Source organism: Polyodon spathula, chromosome 26 (assembly GCF_017654505.1).
Source record: "Polyodon spathula isolate WHYD16114869_AA chromosome 26, ASM1765450v1, whole genome shotgun sequence".
NCBI classification, from domain to species: domain Eukaryota; kingdom Metazoa; phylum Chordata; class Actinopteri; order Acipenseriformes; family Polyodontidae; genus Polyodon; species Polyodon spathula.
In genome coordinates this window covers 9840724-9855795 of record NC_054559.1, presented here as the reverse complement: position 1 = coordinate 9855795, position 15072 = coordinate 9840724, and positions in this window count along the sequence as shown.

Below are 15072 nucleotides of genomic sequence, written 5' to 3'. Positions count from 1 at the left end.
CACAGCAGAAGCAGCAAGCATCCTGCCAATAAAAAAACACAAGTTATGAATGGTCCTGAAGGCCTAGTCACAACACCCTCAGACACAAATCAGCATTTCTTGCGCTAATCATGGTAAATCAGATGGAAAATAGGCTACTGCATTTATGCACTTAATAAATATTAGGCTTGTATATTATCTACTCAATCCCACCTAACTACCTTTGACTTCATTACAAAACCTTTCAGCTTCCTTATGATCAAGGTCTAGACAATTCTGGTTTTGATCATCATACAAATGGGAAGAGTCATACGCTAAAAGAACTCCTTATCATATAATAGACCCCCCCCCCCCCCCCCCGCAACTCAACACCACACGACCATCATGACAGTAAAAATAGACACAGTGAAGCGTTCTTCCCTTTGTGTAAGTTAGTGATCAGCAGGTGTGTCAGCCGAACGAAGAGCACAGCGTGTGGTTTTCCCTAACTCTACCGACCATATAGGGACTGTTGGCATGTATGTATGTGCCATTACCTGTGACAATTAATATCCAGGTCACTTCATTTATTACGTTGCCTGACTAACCCAGTAACACCATGTTTTATTTTATTGTCACTGTTCCACCACCCATCTCAATGGTTATTTCTGCCTTAGCTTGTCATACATTCATAAGGTAGGCAGGGAGAGTCTAAACTAACCTTGCAGTTTCATTGCTGGAAGTCAGCTCGCCACTTCCCCGGAATCAGAAATTCAATAGCTGAAGACTGAGCTTTACGCTATGCAACTGCGTTTCATGTTAAAATTTTAAAAAGTGTACACAGTATATGTGAACATTCAAACCACTCATCCATAAAGAGGTGTGTAGGTCCAATAATAATAAAAAGAATAAGAATTTATTATTTTAATAAAGTCTCTCTCTCTCTCTCTCTCTCTCTCTCTCTCTTCTGTCTTTTTCTCCACATCTGTAGGCTGTGCCACCCCACTGTAAGCTTCACTCTGCATCGGTTGTGTGACTCATGCAGCCCAGACAAAGACACACAGCTCAGTGCCTTGGTGCTTCATTCCTTGGTGCTTGGTGCTCTGGCTCCACAGTGTCTAGGCCTCAAAGCCTGCGTTACCCTTGGGTCCTTGGTGCCTCAGAGCCTCGGCACAATTGGTGCACTAGACCCTCAATGCCTCTGTGCCCTATGTGTTCAAGTGCTGCCCGACATTGGTGGCTTCATACCCCAGTGCACCGTTGTTTTGGTACCTTTGGTCCCTCGGCATCCTCGTGTCTCGAGAACTACATGCCTCTGCGCTTCAACACCTTAAAGCTTTTGTGCCCTGTGCATTGGCACCCTCAGTGCCCTCGGAGCTTCGCTGCTCCAGAGCCTCGGTACCTTGATGCTTCGACACACTCAGCGCCTCAAGGACCACACTTCAGCTCTTTGACGCCTTCGAGGCTTTCAAGCTCTGCGCATCGGCGCCTTTGTGCTCCAGCACCCCATAGCCTCGGTACCTCGGTGCTTCGACACCCTCGGTGCCCCAGGTCCTCAATGCATCAACATCCTTGGTGCTAAATCACTTTTTGCATCAGCCCACTCGATTCCCTCGAGGTTTTCAGTTCCTCAGTGTTTTATAACCTCGATGCCTCGGTTCTTTGGCTCTGCCGACGCTCCAGAGCTTTGACACCTCGACGCTTCAGAGTCTATCAGCGTTAATGTCGGGCTTTCAAACGTGCACGACCTGCAAAAAGAACCTGCCCCCACAGGACAAAAACACATATTGTGTCAAGTGCCTGGGCATATAACACGCCTCTACCGTCTTTGGCAGATAGGACGTTCTGCACTATCTGTGAAGGTTCCAAGCAGAAGACCCTGCATAAGAGGATAGCACAGTTCATGGGCAAGACCTCTTCGGTCAGCTTGGAAGAACTGTCTTCGGCGTGGGGACCCCCCTCCACCTGCCTTCGAGCCCAGAGCACAGTATACCCTGTGCGCAGGCTTCACCCCTTCAGGCCCACAACTGCTCAAGATCACCCTCGAGGGGTAGGAAATGAGCGAGGAATGCAGATCAGGCGAGGGGAATTGCCGAGTTAAAGGGCCAGATGGGTCAAATACTCGAGCTCTTGACCAGGCAGCAGGCTCTCTCCTCTTCCTCAACTCCAGCAGACCAGTTAGACCAGTTAGTAGATAACTCACCAGCGGCAGTGTCCCGCCCATCCAGTATGATTGACACTCAATGAAAAATACCAGAGTGAAAAGATTGTGCCAAAATGAAAAAATGAAATAAATAAACAATTAAATAAATGTAATATATTTGATTCAATTTTTATTTATTTAATTTATTTAGTTATTCATTTATTTTATATATTTATTTATTTATTTCGTTATTGCTTTATTTATTTATTTACTTTTGGCACAAATTATCCTTCATAGAAACGTACTCGAATTAACCAGAAAACAAACAGAATGCCTGACTGAAGACACACTCAGCTGATGAATTTGAAATGTGTTCCACTAGAGTTACTCAACCTAGAATCCATCAAAAAGGTCATTTATTATCCAATGAGTAGTACGTGGTTGGGCCCATTTACCGGATCTCTCCCCAAGATCACTGCAGTTACATAAGCTAACTATTTTATAATGCTGTTGCTGCTATTTCCAACCTGTCTGCACAGGACGGGCTCATGACAGGTAGCGACATGATTTAACAGAACAAATGTGGTCATTAAATAACTGACCTGTCGCTTCACGCTGGGAGATGGTGAAGTGCCCAACAGCCCTGCTGTTGTTGAAGCCATTTTGGTTAATAAATGATAACATGTTGTGCACAGCTTAAGATAAATCTATTTTATTATATATAATCATTGCTATAATGATCCTGAAGCTAGAGCTTTTCCAGACAAAGATGATGGGTATCACCAGGAATACCCGTATCCATCAGTATTGATGTTTTGAAGAACGCACCTCCTCTTGCATGACCTGCTTCTCAATCCAGGTGATGAACTTGACCAAAGTCAGTTGTCAATGCTACCCGAGTCTAATTTGAGAGGATTACAAAAAATACCCCCATGAAAGCAGACAAAAAATAAATTCTTCATAAAGATACAAAAATATGGAACAGACTAATCTGGACAAAGACAAGCATTCATTCATTTTTACCTTGGATATTAATAGGTTTTTGATAGCTTGATCTGTCGATACTTGTGAGAAAGAAACAAACAACCGTTTATCGTTTAGATAAGGTTTCACGAATGAGTGCCAATGTTTCCCTCAGTTCTGCTTGAGCCTGGTAAGACTGAAGCAACACCAGACAATTTGAAATGTTTGTCAGGAGGTGGATACACAAGACAGAATGGTTCCAGGTTGTCATTGGAAACAGGAGGGTGTTAAAACACCATTCAGCAATGCCTTATGTGTTCTATGTGAGACTATAAACATACTAATTCCTTCTTTTTAAGTTCCCAAGTCTGGAAAATGCAGTACAAATGTATGCTCCTCTGCCTACTGTGTAAACTTAAAGGAACTCTGCATTGACTTTCTTCCTTGTAAAGTAATTTTCTTTCTGAGAAAAACTGTTGATTTCACAGTAGGTGGATTAATCTTATTTCCTAATAGCCACATATGTAAAAACAACATTGAAAGGTAGCACGTCCTAAATAGAAATAAATAACTTGCACCAAAAAGGCTGCAGAAACAAGTGAAGCATTAATATAAACAGCACCGGATATGGAGTTGTTAAGGCTGAACTAATTCAATATTTGTAAAGCATTTGTGAATGTTTAGAAACATGCCCACACCCTGGTCTTAACACTAACAAGGCTGTGAAATGAAAAGTTATTTTTCCATACACAGCACAGCACTGTGTATAGAGCACTCCTTGCTCCTAAATTATAAGGTGTTCCCTTACCCCAATAGGAATTACAATCATAGGCCTGGAATCAGGAAAAGGCCTCTCTGGTTTTTTCCCCAGTTGAATTGTGCCCAGGCTCAGAAGATCAGGCAATTGGTTTCTTCTCTGACGATTATGGAAAATCAATTTAGTTTTTTAATCAACACCCTTCTCATTCCATTTGCAGAGGTTTCATAATCATTGCATTCTACTATATCTACATTTTTTTTTTAAAAAAGGCTATTTTTAAATAAAATTTACATTGAATTGTATGTCTGTTCCTCCATTTAGCAACTCAATAAACATGCAGTCCTTGGAAGACAATATGAAACTAATCTTTGCTTTGCACATGCTATATCTAACACTACATGTTTAGAAAAAGAAAAACAATGCATAACATCCATATCTCTGTGAAGGACAGGAATGTATAACACATTATAAACATGTGTGTACCTGACCGCTTCCCCCCCTTTCCATTCAAAATTAGATAAAATTCCCAAGAAATAGCCTTCAGTAGCTAAATCAAACATGAGCCTGAAATGGATGGAAAATATGACACCTACAAGCTTTGCTGGAATGCCTTTCTTAGCTCTCAGTACTTTAATTAATGTTTCATCCTAACTAGATGAGCTGTTCAATAAATCTGCTAGGTAGTATTAACTTCTGAAATACAGGTTGTTGGTCTTTGGGATTACTTTTCCACTTTTATCATCCCCCAGTGAACAATACAATGAAAATGCATCCATGACCTTTAGCTAAAGCTCGCTTACCACATAAAGACGTGCATATTCAAGCAGTCTGACAGACGTGATTACTGTAACACTGTAAAAATTAAATGAAAATATTTAAAATAAAATGACAGATGTTAGGCCAAACACCCACATGATATACCAGCTTCATTAGCATGCTGTGTTTGATTCATAAAATATTTATACTGGAAAATCAATAGCTGTTGGTAACAATCTTCAGCCAGGTCCTTTTTTAAAAAGGTAGATAGTGATCAATTTATGTACATCATATACAAAAGACTATAAGAACTATTGAGTCTGTTTTTCAAATGGTACCCTTGGTGTCTATATACATTCTAACACAGTTCTTTTTTTAAAAAATTTAGAAAGGGTAATTATTTTACTTCCGATTTCCACTTCAATTTAGAATGTCCAATTATGTTCCCTCACCACAGCAATTCCCCACACAGCTCAGAGGAGCTGAAGGTTCAGTGGGCGTCCTCAGATTCTACAACCAAGCCACTTTCATCTTTTACACCCAGGAACTCCAGAGTGGACGTCAGTCAGCTACCGGCCTGAGGTCACTACCAGGTGAGTCACTTGGAGATCCTCCACACGGCTAAAAAGGGTGTAGTTTATTTATCTCATTTGTAGCTATTTTTTACTGAATATCTCAGAGCGGATCACTTCAAATCGGGTTTATAAGATAAACTGTACAAGACGTAGATATGAATGCTTACAGTATGATGAGAGAGAAAGAGAGAGAGAGAGAGAGAGAGAGAGAGAGAGAGAGAGAGAGAGAGAGAGAGAGAGAGAGGGAGAGAGAGAGAGAGAGAGAGAGAGAGAGAGAGAGAGAGAGAGAGAGAGAGAGAGAGAGAGAGAGAGTACATGCTGTGTACATGCTGTTATCTTTTACTCTCGAAGCACAGATGAAAATAGCTGCTAAGCCTAATTTATTTGGTTGATGGATAAAAAAAGAGAAAAGTTTGATGAAGGACAGATAATGGTGTTTGCCTTGGCGCTTTCATCCACAAAACTTGACGCCTTACAGGTACAACACTAACAGGGGGAGTGATGAAAGAAGTAATATTATTCTCGCATGGATGCCTCCATTGAGTGTTCCTAGAAAGACTACTTTGCTGATTTGGAGAGATAGGCTTTTAAGTGGGGTCCTGTCACCTTGGGAAAATCACAACACAGACAAACACACTGTCCGTCGTGTAGTGATAAAAGAGGTAAATGCTTCTAATAGGTCACAGAGGCAAAGAAAGGAGTGAACCACTTACTTACCTGATGTCAACTCATGCCATGATTTCCACATGGAGCAAGTATAAAAGTACAACTGTCATCAAAAGGGCAAAATTGGGGCATCAAAGGGTTGGAATGTGGACCCCTAAGACATAACTACAATTCATCTTTCCTATTTTGAGCCCTGAACACTATCTCTGCCAGCACCCATAATATTACTGTACCATTCACATTACTGAGACCTGCAGAGGGAGGACAGAACCACCACTTGAACAAAATCATCATTAAGAACTGTTTCAACAAAAGAGAAAAAAAGCAAACTGCTGTCTGAGAGCCATAATTACTCAAAAACTAGGTTTTATGTGCCCTTTTTGCCCATTGTATACACCTCTGTATCATTGCCCAGATCATTATTTCTTTTTAGAAGAGCAGTTTCCTTTAGTTGCATTGTGCATTAGATGGTGCTGACGCTTACTAATACAAAGACACTTAGGCTGATCTGGTCTGCAGTGCAAAACTAAAAAAAGGTAAATAAGCCAGTCTTTTAGGTTGCAAATATCAAATGATCAGACCTAATGTATTGGGTATTTGCATTCCTTTGCTTGTAAGCCAAGTCAAATACCCACAGGCACTCCACACAACCAGAGCTGATTCAGTTAATACCAGGCTAGGCCCTGTGTCTCAACCAAACTAAACCATTTCAGCTTTGTGTGTTTTATACAAATATCAAAAACTACAGGGACTAGAGGCTGTAAACATCAACCACGTTCAAGCTCAATACAATGTGCATCAAAGTGCTGTGACTAACATTGCATTTCATCAAAGAAAAAAAAAACACACCCTAGAGTTACAGGTTTAAGGTAATACAATTACTACTACATGAAAAATATCCCTTATGCAAATTATTTTAGCTTTGTTGTTTAATTTCGAGAACGGGGTTACAACAAATAAATAATGTTACAATATTTATAATGATCAACTTCTCTGATAAAGTACTTGTAAAATGATATTACTTTTATATAGTATTAATGTCAGTGTTTGTCCATTCGTGTCCGTCCTCCCCCCCCCCGGGTCCCCCACTGATAACATTACCATTTTCTCTGTAGTCTGTTTATACTTCATAAACATACGGAATTATGAATTGGGACTGTGTTTTTGTAAAAAAAAGCTTTGGAAAAGCAAACTGGCCATGACATTAATACAATTATGAGTCAGAGAAAATAAACCATTGGTGTTTCAGATAACATTCAGCAATGCCTTTTGAAAGCTAGAGCTAACAGGCCTTCTATTTATTGTTGCTGCTCATTAAAATCATTGCAAACAGAGAATGTGAATGTCTTGCTTCCAGAAATACTATATCAATACCAGATTTTCACCGGTTAGTTCGAGCAAAAAATATTAAAATAATAAATACATGATAATATTTTCGACCCCATCAAGCTGTATATATATATATATATATATATATATATATATATATATATCTATATATCTATATATATATATATATCTATCTATCTATATCTATCTATCTATCTATCTTATCTATCTATCTATCTATATATCTATTCATATCTATCTATCTATATATATTATACCAATATATATAGGATATATATATATATAGATATATGTATATATATATTTATATATAGATGTGTATTATATTTTAATCACATAAATATAAATGCTTGTTGGATCAGTGCTTTAATGTCGATTGTATTTATTAAAGCATAGTAAAATATGGAGCAGAAAAGTAGTTTAGTAAAATCAGGATCAGAGAAAGAAGTAATTCCATTCCAGTCCGTTTGTTCACATTGTAATATTGGTCCATATTTATAAAACAAAACTCTCTCAGTCTCCAAGAGAGATGTAAAACAAAAGTTCTAGTGACACTACAGCAGCAGTTGTTGATGCATAGTTAAACTCCTAGTCTCTGTAAGTCGCTTTGGATAAAATCGTCTGCTAAATTACAAATTAATAATAACATGTGACAGAGAGCGAATGAATCCTAGTCAACATTCTCCCTCCCCACCTATGAGGGGAGCTGTGTAGCAGGAACAGTGTGCCCCGGACTGGATGGTTTGGCAGTTCATTCCAGTGTCAGTTGGAAGTCGACCATCCAGAAAGTGGGTGGAGTCACAATACCAGAAGTCATTGCCTTAATGAGGTAGGTGATGTGTCAGTCATGGACTGGAGGATACGTGATTGCACTCGCCACCGAAGGGGGCTTGACTGAAAGTGTATCAGGGGATGTGGCAAAGCAATCTGTTCCTTTGTTATGGTTACAAATAAGTACCATGAGTGTTTCTTGTTGTCTTATCTGTCTGTTTTACTGTCCTTATTTGTTATTCTAGACAGCTAAATATCCAGGTTTTATTATTTAAGGTTGTCAAACAAGCAACCCAGCACAAATAAAGAGCTGTATTGTGTTTGTTATCACCTCACCTCCTATTTTAGTCTCTGGGTTGTCTACACATCTTCTAATACTCCTGAGTGAAAGAGTTAAACAGGGATTTCAATTTAAAATAGAAAACCAAACATACAAAGTAGATTATTCTTTGTATCAGCACGTGGCCAACATGTGTTTTGCTAGCACCTCCATCCAAGGCAGTTAAACACACACAGAGATACTCACAAGACAATTGCAAACAAGCCAATGGGAGGGTATGGCCAAAGCCTACTGGAAAAGCTAACAAACTGTAATAAAGCAGAAGACAGCTGAGGTTTGAAAAGGATGTTGACTTTACAGTATACACAAACGCATTGTTCAGTATTCAGAGGTTTTAATAAATAAGTTACTTTGGTAGCACAGAATAGAATTTGCTGTAATGGATTCTATAAATACTAACAGAATGCTTTATCTAGTCACTTGAGGCTCCATGGTTTGTCACTGGATGCTTTAATAAGGGGAAGCACAACATAAACTAGTCGATGTTAAGATGTGTCATATCACCAAAATCTGCCTTACCATAAGAGTAACCAGAAGCAAAGCACTTTTAAGAACATAAGAACATAAGAAAGTTTACAAACGAGAGGAGGCCATTCGGCCCATCTTGCTCGTTTGGTTGTTAGTAGCTTATTGATCCCAAAATCTCATCAAGCAGCTTCTTGAAGGATCCCAGGGTGTCAGCTTCAACAACATTACTGGGGAGTTGATTCCAGACCCTCACAATTCTCTGTGTAAAAAAGTGTCTCCTATTTTCTGTTCTGAATGCCCCTTTTTCTAAACTCCATTTGTGACCCCTGGTCCTTGTTTCTTTTTTCAGGCTGAAAAAGTCCCTTGGGTCGACACTGTCAATACCTTTTAGAATTTTGAATGCTTGAATTAGGTCGCCACGTAGTCTTCTTTGTTCAAGACTGAACAGATTCAATTCTTTTAGCCTGTCTGCATATGACATACCTTTTAAGCCCGGAATAATTCTGGTCGCTCTTCTTTGCACTCTTTCTAGAGCAGCAATATCTTTTTTATAGTGAGGTGACCAGAATTGAACACAATATTCAAGATGAGGTCTTACTAGTGCATTGTACAGTTTTAACATTACTTCCCTTGATTTAAATTCAACACTTTTCACAATGTATCCGAGCATCTTGTTAGCCTTTTTTATAGCTTCCCCACATTGTCTAGATGAAGACATGAGTCAACAAAAACTCCTAGGTCTTTTTCATAGATTCCTTTTCCAATTTCAATATCTCCCATATGATATTTATAATGTACATTTTTATTTCCTGCGTGCAGTACCTTACACTTTTCTCTATTAAATGTCATTTGCCATGTGTCTGCCCAGTTCTGAATCTTGTCTAGATCATTTTGAATGACCTTCGCTGCTGCAACAGTGTTTGCCACTCCTCCTACTTTTGTGTCATCTGCAAATTTAACAAGTTTGCTTACTATACCAGAATCTAAATCATTAATGTAGATTAGGAATAACAGAGGACCTAATACTGATCCCTGTGGTACACCGTTGGTTACCACACTCCATTCTGAGGTTTTTCCTCTAATCAGTACTTTCTGTTTTCTACATGTTAACCACTCCCTAATCCATGTACATGTGTTTCCTTGAATCCCAACTGCGTTCAGTTTGAGAATTAATCTTTTGTGCGGGACTTTGTCAAAAGCTTTCTGGAAATCTAAATAAACCATGTCATATGCTTTGCAATTATCCATTATCGATGTTGCATCCTCAAAAAAATCAAGCAAGTTAGTTAGGCACGATCTCCCTTTCCTAAAACCATGTTGACTGTCTCCCAGTACCCTGTTACCATATAGGTCATTTTCCATTTTGGATCTTATTATAGTTTCCATAAGTTTGCATATAATAGAAGTCAGGCTTACTGGTTTTGTTTCCCTTTTTGTGGATCGGTATTACGTTTGCAATTTTCCAGTCTGTCGGTACCACCCCTGTGTCAAGAGACTGCTGCATGATCTTGGTTAGCGGTTTGTAAATTACTTCTTTCATTTCTTTGAGTACTACTGGGAGGATCTCATCCGGCCCAGGGGATTTGTTTATTTTAAGAGCTCCTAGTCCCTTTAACACTTCTGCCTCAGTTATGCTAAAGTTATTTAAAACTGGATAGGAACTGGATGACATGTGGGGCATGTTGTCAGTATCTTCCTTTGTAAAAACTTGTGAAAAGTAATCATTTAATATATTTGCTATTTTTTTTTCTTCATCTACGATTTTGCCATTTGTATCTCTTAAACATTTAATCTCCTCTTTGAATGTTCTCTTGCTGTTGTAATATTGGAAAAACATTTTGGAATTGGTTTTAGCTCCCTTAGCAATGTTTATTTCTATTTCTCTCTTGGCCTTTCTAACTTCCTTTTTGACTTGCGTTTGCAGTTCTGTGTACTCTTTCTGCGTACTTTCTTTTTGGTCCTTTTTTAATGCTCTGTAAAGTGCCTTTTTTCGCTGAATATTTTTTTTAATTGATCTATTAAACCATTTTGGCAATTTAGTTTTACATTTAGATTTGTCTACTTAGATTTGTCTACTACTTTATTACAATGCGCTATTACAAGACATTTATGTATTGTGCAAACACAAAAATGGTTAAGTAATTCAATTGGCAAAGGACCCATTCCATTTGATGTAAAATGTGACAGGTGAGCAATTAGCTGCATTCCTATTAAACAGTTACCTTAAACACTGTCAAGTATGGTCAATCTTTCTCTACTTTACTGTGCAACAATTTTAATTCACCAGGTATCCATTCATTCTGGCATATGAAATATACACTCAGACACAAGAGGGTGCTATGTCATCTCGTACAGGTTGGGAGAGAGGGCAGCAAAACAAAGCCTCATCTGTGTGAAATGATCAATTGTGGAAAAACACTTACAAATATCCATGAAAAGTGTTATCACATTTTGTCAAGTGGTTCTGAATTTAAAATCCATCTGTATCCTGGGTCTACGTTTCCTTGGGTTGTGTAACAGGATGCCGCATGACTATCCTGCATGAAAAGAGATGTTATTTCACAGAGACCTGTGACAGTGTACAAGAGTCGGCCTTGCAAATAAATCAATATTAATCAAAAGCTCGAGAGAACTTCTCGATGGTCAACTTTGCAATATTTTAAATGTGGACCAACGCCAATTAGGTGTTTGTACTGTTCCAGAACACAGTGTTCGAACAAGGTTTTGTCTTCTTAGCTGTCAAAATTACAATTTTCATATGATTAAAAGTGGTGATTCAGCCACCTGCTGATAACGCTTTCTGCTGAGCTCACTGGAATGGCACTGCAACATGGGCCAGCAGCAGCGACAGGCTTCAGTTCAGCTTCTCACAGAAAGTCTATGAGACTTCGACTCCTTGTGTAAGGTTTCAGTTCAACTTTTTCAGTCATGCACTGATACATTTGTATTTGCTGTTCACACCGTGCAGTTAACATAGTTCGCAAACAGAAATAAGAATTTTATAGCTCAGTGTTTTTGCTTAAGCAGGTTAAACAGATTGTATTTTGAGGGTGTAATACTGCACAGGGAGGTAAGCAGGGCTGAAAGTCCTCCTTGGGAGTGCCATGTTGACACTATTGAGGTTTTGCCTGTTGCTTGTGTAAACCTATTTATCTTATGGATTATCATTTATTTTTTCCTGCTGTTTATACATTAGGTGTTATCAAGAAAAAAAAACTCTATAATATTGAAACAAGACCACAAAAGAAAAAAAAGTGTAAAACTTCTGTGTATGACAGTTCAAGAAGTCACACCCAACAATAGGCCCAATCTTGGAAAGTAGATAAAATAAAGGTAAACATGCTGTCAGAATCCATATTGCAGACTTAGGACACAAAGTACATTCTCTTCTCTGCCTCACTCTGAGGAAACATAGGTCCACATAAAAAAAAAAAAAAACCTGACACTGCAAGGAATGATGGTTGTACTACATGTCAGGTTGCTAAGCATATTTACCACAGATTTACACCCAGTTCAGGCAAGCTCTTCTGAAGCCTTCAATACTCCACATCTGGTGCCAGAACGCAAGTTGTAGGTTTCCATGAATTAGATTTTAATACTCCTGAAGAAGCATGGAATATGCCTACCAAGTTTCACACCAGTTTGTATCAGCAGTTCACTAGCTGTCTTTAGAAATGTACAGCTACTCTTTCTCTGTATCCTGTTCCTCAGAGACGTGCACCTGCCCCAGTTTAATAAATGTTTGCTTCAATGGCTGCAAGTTGTTTGGTCATCAGTTTGCTTTGTAAAGAGAGAGTACAGTATTAAGAGGTGGGGGTGCTGCTACAAGGTGAGATACGCACAAGTTGGCATGCTGGGTTTCAGCAGGAGAACAAAAAGAAAAACTAGTTAGTCATCTGTCTTCATTGTAAATAACTTATTAATGAGTTTGGTAGTGGTACTATTCCACTCAACATGAGGTAGATTGTCAGACCAGCCTTATGACTCAAGAGGACAATACCATAGAAGGATTTGATTACTGTGATTAACTTACAATGTGTGAAACCTGCAAAACGACTGCAACACTGAATCCAATGAGCAGAAAAATATGAAAAAGGATTGCACAAGCACATACTCAAACTCTTTCCACTCAGTCTGCTATGCTGAGCTACACCCACTGGTCATGTGACAAGCGAGTTGAAATAATTGCCCACTCTCCACTTGAGGTGGTGAGCTGTACAGGCCACTCTGAATGCATGGTGGGCTGCAGCTGCAAAGACTTGACCTTTCAGATCCCTGTATCAGGGACTCTGAAGAATTACTGCAGATAATTATGAATGCATTAGGACAATTATTACTGTATTATGTCAATCATTAAAAAACCCCATTAGCCAAAGGACGAATTTTCATCAATAGTACAGTGCAAGCTCTATCACTCTCCTGTACAAGAGATAGAGTGTTGTCTCCATTCTCATCTCTCATGGAGCACTCAGCATTACATTAACAGCTGAAGTGTTCATAAAACCAAAGCCTGTATAATCAATACCATATTCATGCCCATCCAGCTTTTAAATTTGTATTGGGGCATCACAATTACATTACAGATTTTTAAATAACATTCAAAAAATGCAACTCTGAAATATATCTGTTTGCTCCTGTGGCAATGTGCCCCGCCCCTGTGTGTGTATTTGTGTGTTATATGTTGCATGTGGTGTGTTAATGTTGGAGTGTAGATATCGGTGCACGGGATATAATGTAGGTTATGAGCATGAGTGCTTAAAGTGTAATTTATATTTAGGCACGAGGATTACACATCACTTCACGTGCAGATAAAATGTGTAGAATGTGTGTCACGGGAGTACACTGATTAATTCACGTGCAGATGTACCGAGACTCCAATTGAATGATTGATTAGCAATAGAGTCTCGGTACAGATGTATAAAAGGTGCACGTTTTCACCCACTCGGGGTTGTGTGTTCATGAGTGGAGAGGAAAATAAAATGTAAAAGAGTAAATAATTGTTACACTGTACTTGTTTGTCTGTTTGTTTATTGTTTTGTCGATTTGTTCATCTATTTATTTGGGCGTCAAGTGCCTTGTGCTGTTTTTGTTTAAATCTTTTGTTTCATTAAAACACCGAGCACAGCCACTGCGTCTCAGTTTCAACCCCAGTATTGCCTGCTTGTGTTATTCTTTCTGGCCTGACATCACCCCTACAGCCAGCCTGTTCGCAGTTCCATATCACATTAAATATAATTATTACAATTGTCCAATTAATCATCAAGTAAATGAATTCTTGTCACAGCTGCATGCCTTGGGTGAATAATGTCCACTGCAAGTGTGTTCTTTTGCTCTTCTGTATGTCAGAGCTGCACACACTGCTGTAGATCAAATCGATCTATTTGCGTAATGCTGACATTATCAAATGAACATCTCACCACCTCTCTGGGAAGCTGTACCCAGTTTGACCACCTGACTGTGCTACTAACCTTTTTATCAGTATTAAATATCCAAAAGAGTCATGGTTAGGACCAGTCTGCTTTTAATTACAACAACTTAGCTGTAGGTCTTCTAGAAACAGTGAAAACACTTAGAGAGTTAAAATACAAAATGTGCACTTAAGAACACTTACGGATGAAAGGCCATTTGGCCCATGAGCGCTCATCTGGTTCCTAGAAGCTGATTAATCTAAAAATGTTGTCAAGTCTTAAAGGATCCCAATGATTCAACAGTAGCAATGTGGTTAAATAACCCATTCTATACCATCCCCACTCTCTGTGTAAAGAAGTGTCTCCTATCCTCTGTCCTATTGTTTTCACCATGCATTGCTTTGCTTTACCATAGCATACCACATTGGATTTGTGGGACATTACAGATTATATTACATTTGAACAAAATAGAAGAAAATCAACAGGAAAGTGTAGAAAATGAGTTTGAAAGTTACCACGGTAAAGCAAACATACTATAAAGGAAAAGCAGTCTAGTATTTTCATTCTCATACAGTAGCTCTTTTTTATCTCTAATTACCAGATCACTATATGCTGGAACCTTGGCCAATATAATGTATGCAGTTACTCATTAACTCCCAAGTTTGTGAACTCATATCAAATGGCATGTCTGCTCCAAGGCACTAGAAGGATGTTCATGTTTTAAATATGACAAGCACCAATAAAATATTCAATTGGTTGTCAAGAGTGGTGGAGCATGATTAAGGATATATTTTATTATAGTGAAAGGTGGTGTGTAAGGGTATAGCATTCCTTAATTCTTAATCAGCACCTTATGGTTCACACTAACTGCAGTGCAAGTGCCTATCTTAGATGACTAAATAGAAATGAGCAAT